Raw genomic sequence first — 7573 nt, 5'->3', positions numbered from 1 at the left:
GTTGTCTGAGAAGGTCTTACAAATAGCTGTGAAAAGAAGAGAAGTGAAAGGCAAAGGAGAAAAGGAAAGATATACCCATTTGAATGCAGAGTTCCAAAGAATAGCAAGGAGAGGTAAGAAAGCCTTCCTCAGTGATCAATGCAAAGAAAGAGAGGAAAGCAATAGAATGGGAAAGTCTAGAGATCTCTTCAAGAAAATTAGAGATACCAAGGGAACATTTCATGCAAAGATGGGCTCAATAAAGGACAGAAATGGTATGGACCTAACAGAAGCAGATGATATTAAGAAGAGGTGGCAAGAATACACAAAAGAACTATACAAAAAAGATCTTCACAACCCAGATAATCACAATGGTGTGATCACCAACCTAGAGCCAGACATCCTGGAATGAGAAGTCAAGTGGCCCTTAGGAAGCATCACTTTGAACTAAGCAAGTGGAGGTGATAGAATTCCAGTTGAGCTATTTCAAATCCTAAAAGATGATGCTGTGATAGTGCTGTACTCAATATGCCAGCAAATTTGGAAAACTCAGCAGTGGCCACAGGATGGGAAAATGTCAGTTTTCATTCCAATCCCAAAGAAAGGCAATGACAAAGAATGCTCAAACTACTGCACAATTGCACTCATCTCACATGCTAGTAAAGTAATGCTCAAAATTCTCCAAGCCAGGCTTCAGTAATACATGAACCATGAACTTCCAGATGTTAAGCTGGTTTTAGAAAAGGCAGAGGAACCGGAGATCAAATTGCCAACATCCGCTGGATCATGGAAAAAGCAAGAGAGTTCCAGAAAAGCATCTATTTCTGCTTTCTTGACTATGCCAAAGCCTTTGACTGTGTGGATCACAAGAAACTGTGGAAAATTCTGAAAGAGATGGGAATACCAGACCACTTGACCTGCCTCTTGAGAAATCTGTGTGCAGGTCAGGAAGCAACAGTTAGAACTGGACATGGAACAACAGACTGGTTCCAAATAGGGAAAGGAGTACGTCAAGGCTGTATATTGTCACCCTGCTTATTTAACTTATATGCAGAGTACATCATGAGAAACACTGGGCTGGATGAAGCACAGGCTGGAGTCAAGATTGCCGGGAGAAGTATCAATAACCTCAGATATGCAGATGACACCATCCTTATGGCAGAAAGTGAAGAAGAACTGAGCTTCTTGATGAAAATGAAAGAGGAGAGTGAAAAAGTTGGCTTAAAGCTCAACATATAGAACAGTCTTTTGGACTCTGTGGGAGAGGGAGAGGGTGGGATGATTTGAGAGAATGGCATTGAAATATGTATAATGTCATATATGAAACGAGTCGCCAGTCCAGGTTCGATGCAGGATACAGGATGCTTGGGGCTGGTGCACGAGGACGACCCAGAGGGATGGTACAGGGAGGGAGGAGGGAGGAGGGTTCAGGATGGGGAACACGTGTATACCTGTGGCAGATTCATGTTGATATATGGCAAAACCAATACAATATTGTAAAGTTAAAAAATAAAGCAAAAAAAATTTTTTTAAACAAAGAAATATACACAATGTAAAATCAGAAAAAAAAAAAAAAAAAGAAAACTAAGATCATGGCATCTAGTCCCATCACTTCATGGCAAATAGATGGGGAAACAGTGGAAACAGTGGCAGACTTTATTTTCTGGGGCTCCAAAATCACTGCAGATGGTGATTGCAGCCATGAAATTAAAAGACTCTTGCTTTTTGGAGGAAAAGTTATGACCAACCTAGACACCATATTAAAAAGCAGAGTCATTACTTTGGCAACAAAGGTCCATCTAGTCAAAGCTATGGTTTTTCCAGTAGTCATGTTTGGATGTGAGAGTTGAACTATAAAGAAGGCTGAGCACCAAAGAATTGATGCTTTTGAACTGTGGTGTTGGAGAAGAGTCTTGAGAGTCCCTTGGACTGCAAGGAGATCCAACCAGTCCATTCTAGAGGAGATCAGTCCTGACTATTCACTGGAAGGACTGTTGTTGAAGCTGAAACTCCAATACTTTGGCCACATGATGCTAAGAACTAACTCATTTGAAATGACACTGATGCTGGAAAAGATTGAAGGCAGGAAGAGAAGGGGACAGCAGAGAATGAGATGGTTGGATGGCATCACCAACTCAATGGACACGAGTTTGAGTAAACTCCAGGAGCTGGCAGTGGACCCAGAGGCCTGGAGTGCTGAAATCTATGGGGTCACAAAGAGTCGGACACGACTGAGCAACTGAAGTGAACTGAACTTACACTAACCAAGAATGTGGTGTTGGCATGTAGACAAACGAATAGATCAGTGAAGAAGAGTAGAGATTCAAAAATAAACCCATATATGTGAGGACAACTGATATTTTTTTATCAAGGTGCAAGGCAATTCAATAGACAAACGATAATCTTCTCAACAAGGGTGCTGGAACAATTGGACATCATCGCACAAAAAAAAGTGAACCTTGATCTATATCTTGCATGAAATATAAAAATTGGAATTATAAATATAGAAGTGAAAACTATACAATTCCTAGAATAAAACATAAGAGAAAAAAACCTTTGTGACCTGGATTTACCAAAAATTTTATATATAACACCAAAAGAAAGATCTATAAATTAAAAATTGATAAATTGAATTTTAACTTAAAATTCTGCTCTCAAAAGTCACTGTAGAGAGATTAAAAGACAAGCCCAAAATTGGAAGAAAAAATTACAAATCATACATCTAACAAAAAACTAGGAAGAATACTGAAAATTTAATAATAAGGGAAGAACAATCTAATATTTTTTAATGGGCAAAAGATATAAACAGACTCGTCACTAGATAAAAATATAAAGATGGCCAATAAGGACATGAAAAGATGCTCAACATCATTTGTCATTAAAGAAATTCAAATTAAAACCACAGAAAAATACTAGTACCTACCTATAAGAATGATTGAAAAGTAAAAAGACTGACCATATTAAGCAGCGATGAGGATGTGGAGGAATTGAGATTCTCACACACTGTTGGTAGAAATGGAAAATGAAGAACCTCTTTCAAAAACAGTTTGACAGGGACGTCCCTGGTGGTCCAGTGTCTAAGACTCTCCAATCCCAATGCAGGGGGCCCATGCTCAAGCCCTGGTCAAGAAATTAGATCCCACATGCCACAATTAAAAGCTTGCATGCCACAAATAAAGATTCCATATGCCATGACTAAGATCAGGTGCCGCCAAATAAATAAATATTTTTAAAAGATAATATAAAATAAAAATAAATAAAAACAATTTGACAGTTTCTTCAAATGAACATATACCTACCATATGATGAAGCCATTCCACTTCTGCATATTTCCAAAAGAAATGAAAACATGTCCATATAAAGATTCAGTTCAGTTCAGTTCAGTTCAGTCGCTCAGTCATGTCCAACTCTTTGCGACCCCATGAACTGCAGCACACCAGGCCTCCCTGTCCATCACCAATTCCCGGAGTTCACTCAGACTCACCTCCATCGAGTCGGTGATGCCATCCAGCCATCTCATCCTCTGTCGTCCCCTTCTCCTCCTGCCCCCAATCCCTCCCAGCATCAGAGTCTTCTCCAATAAGTCAACCCTTCGCATGAGGTGGCCAAAGTACTGGAGTTTCAGCTTTAACATCATTCCTTCCGAAGAACACCCGGGACTGATCTCCTCTAGAATGGACTGGTTGGATCTCCTTGCAGTCCAAGGGACTCTCAAGAGTCTTCTCCAACACCACAGTTCAAAAGCATCAATTCTTCGGCGCTCAGCTTTCTCCACAGTCCAACATTCACATCCATACATGACTACTGGAAAAACCATAGCCTTGACTAGACGGACCTTTGTTGGCAAAGTAATGTCTCTGCTTTTGAATATGCTCTCTAGGTTGGTCATAACTTTCCTTCCAAGGAGTAAGCGTCTTTTAATTTCATGGCTGCAATCACCATCTGCAGTGATTTTGGAGCCCCAAAAAACAAAGTCTGACACTGTTTCCACTGTTTCCCCATCTATTTCCCATGAAGTGATGGGACCAGATGCCATGATCTTTGTTTTCTGAATGTTGAGCTTTAAGCCAACTTTTTCACTCTCCTCTTTCACTTTCATCAAGAGGCTTTTTAGTTCCTTTCTGCCACAAGGGTGGTGTCATCTGCATATATGAGGTTATTGATATTTCTCCTGGAAATCTTGATTCCAGCTTGTGCTTCTTCCAGCCCAGCGTTTCTCATGATGTACTCTGCATATAAGTTGAATAAGCAGGGTGACAATATACAGCCTTGACATACTCCTTTTCCTCTTTGGAACCAGTCTGTTGTTCCATGTCCAGTTCTAACTGTTGCCTCCTGACCTGCATACAGGTTTCTCAAGAGGCAGGTCAGGTGGTCTGGTATTCCCATCTCTTGAAGAATTTTCCACAGTTTATTGTGATCCACACAGTCAAAGGCTTTGGCATAGTCAAGAAAGCAGAAATAGACACTTTTCTGGAACTCTCTTGCTTTTTCCATGATCCAGCGGATGTTGGCAATTTGATCTCTGGTTCCTCTGCCTTTTCTAAAACCAGCTTGAACATCTGGAAGTTCACGGTTCACGTATTGCTGAAGCTTGGCTTGGAAAATTTTGAGCATTACTTTACTAGCGTGTGAGATGAGCGCAATTGTGCAGTAGTTTGAGCATTCTTTATAAAGATTTGTACCCAAAAATTCTATCTATAAAATAAATGTCATGGAGATGTAGTGTACAGCACAGTAACTATAGTTAATAATACTGTATTGCATATTTGAAAGATAGTAAGGGAGTGAATCTTAGAGGTTCACACCACAAGAATAAAAATTTCATTACTATGTATGGTGATAGATGTTAACTAGAGTAACTGTGGTAATCATTTACAATATCAAATTATAGTGTGGTTATATACACAAATATGAAATTATTATGCTATACATATGAAACTAATAACTAACAAAGTACTATATGTCAATTATACCTCTATGACAAAATAGCTTGTAATGAATATTCCTAGCACATTTATTTATTTGTAATAATAAAAACTGGAAGCAAGCCAAGTATACAGATAAGCAAACTGGTATAACCATGCAATGGGATTCCACTCAGCAGTGTAGAAGAACTCATCATTGGACACTGAGCAACATGGATCAATTTCAGAATAATTATGATACGTGAAAGATGCCACACTGAAAAATCAAAAGCGTATACTGCCTGATTCCATTTATGCAAAATTCTAGAGAATCTAAAGCAATATAAAGTGATAGAAAATATATCAGCAGTTGCCTGGGGGTGGGATGGGGGCAGGAGGAAGGAAACACACACCAGAAAACTCCCGAGGGTGGCAGACATGTTCATTATCTTGATGGTGGCGGTCTTTTCCCAAGGGTATTCATATGGCAAAACTTAGCAAATTACACATGAACTGTGAATACGGACTTTTCATTTACATCAATTACCCCTCAATAAAGCTTTTATTTAATAGGGCATATTAAAGTTTTAATTATGCTTTTAAAAAGTAAACTTTTTTAAAATTTAAAGCACACATACACAAACTACCATTTAATTCCTGAGTGTTGTGTACAATGTAAATGTTCACCAAAATACAAGCAGAAAGCAGAGAAAAGTCCAAGTTGGAATATCATTAGTTAGCTAATTTAAATATTTTTGGAAAACTCTAGATACTACATGTACTACATTTCACATCTACCTTAGCCCATCTTGGATAGTCTCTCTACCTTAGGGTACAAGAGACTCCATAGGTTCTAAAGGAAGGAAATTTCTTTAAAAGTGACCCAAGTCCTGTAGGCTCTAAGTGCTAGTAGAAATCAAGTGAAGGTTGATTTCAAACCCTCATCAAAAAGGCTGAGTAGTAACTTCCAGCCCTAATGTTTTAAGCATCTATGACACTCAAAATTTAAGCCACTAAGCTGGACCCAAGCTATGATTAAAATATATGCTAGAAACACTTTCATGCAATTTCAATTGCATTTCAAATTTTGCAAAAGGAAAGGAGGAAATAAAAAGAAATAGTAAGATCCAAAGTCAATAGATCATCTGATTTTGCTCCTTACATGTTTTATCACATTCTGTCCTCATCACACTTCTCTATCATTGTAGCTTTAAGGTTATCCCTATGCTTTGCAGATTGTTAGTTCTTCCACAAGTTTTACATCTTTATGGTTCCATGTGTAAAAGGATAACCATCACCTGGTTAAAAAATGCTAGCATTAATTTCAAATCTTTGAAATCTGTCTTCAAAAAACACTCTAGTGCATGTATCAATGATCATTTTATATTCTTCATACATTTTCAAATGCAGAATATATTTCTTTAAAGAAATCAACCATGCCTGATTGGGTCTCTTGGGACCCCATCCTTTTTATTTATCTTTTCTCTTACCTCCTACCTCCTTGAAGGTACTCTTACAGTCTTGAATTCCAAACCTCAGTCTAAAATAGCACTAAATAGAATATCAGGGGGAAATGGGCTATTCAGCCAGAGCAGAAAAGCCTTGCCTAACTTGCAAGATAACTCATGCTCCCTTGGACACCCCAGACAGGCTGCTCTTGATGATGTGGGATTAACACACCAGATGCCTACTTTTCAACTTTCTGAGGCATGTCTTCCAAGCAGTTTTAGAAGAAAAAATATCTAGGAAGGAGATCAACTTCTAACTTCCCTTCTTGGTGACACTGTGAATACAAATTCCCACCACAGCCCTGTAAACACAGCTGCTTGGCCGTATATATACTTCCTACACACTTTTCATTCTTTCTTGATCTCCCATCCTCTGGGCAGCCTCTAAGTACTTTCATAGCACTTTAGCAATCAGACAAGATAGAAAAAAAGACAACAGTTGCCCCATATCTCAGACTCTGGGGACAACTCCCCTGGTCATTGTACTTGCTCTGGGGCTTCTGTGTTACTTGAGGGATTAAAATAGTGAGTCCCCGAAAGGGAAGCCATGGACTTCCTGCTTCCCTGTGAGATTTCTTTCATTGTCTTGAAAATGAATTCTATAATTAAAGAAGTTGGGGTACTTCATAGAATCCTTTGGTTTTCATGAAAACCTCTCTCTTGGCCTTGTACTAATCCAAAACACCTTCACATTCATTATCACACTTAATTCTCACTGTAGCCCTGGAGCATAAGCTGTGCAGAAGTCACTGTGTCCATTTGATAGGTGAGAAACAGGAGGGTTCTATTGACTTAGAGAACTGGAAAATCCAAGTTCTGACTAAGCCCAACTGAATCCAGGATTCCCAATTACATCCCTTGCATGTCCAAAATCCATCCAGAGAAGGTAAGTATCTTGCCCAAGATCACATAAGTGAGATCAGGATGGGAACAGCAGTCTCCAAAGGCCAAGTCTTAATGCTTTCTCACAGTTTCCTCTGATGAAAAGAGAAAGAAGCCCAGAGTTCCCTGCTCAGGATTAATTTTCCCCTGAACTACACTCCCATAGTCCAGCACAGGTTCATGTCACAGTGCCTTAGAGCTTTCTGCTGATATGTCTTCCTTGCTTGTGACGGCAGATACTATCATATTCACCACTCAGTAGATGTCTTTTAAACATGGAATATAATATATTAATGG

Source organism: Bubalus bubalis, chromosome 5 (assembly GCF_019923935.1).
Source record: "Bubalus bubalis isolate 160015118507 breed Murrah chromosome 5, NDDB_SH_1, whole genome shotgun sequence".
NCBI lineage: Eukaryota > Metazoa > Chordata > Mammalia > Artiodactyla > Bovidae > Bubalus > Bubalus bubalis.
The sequence above is the reverse complement of the archived record's forward strand: the minus strand, read 5'-3'. Positions refer to the sequence as shown.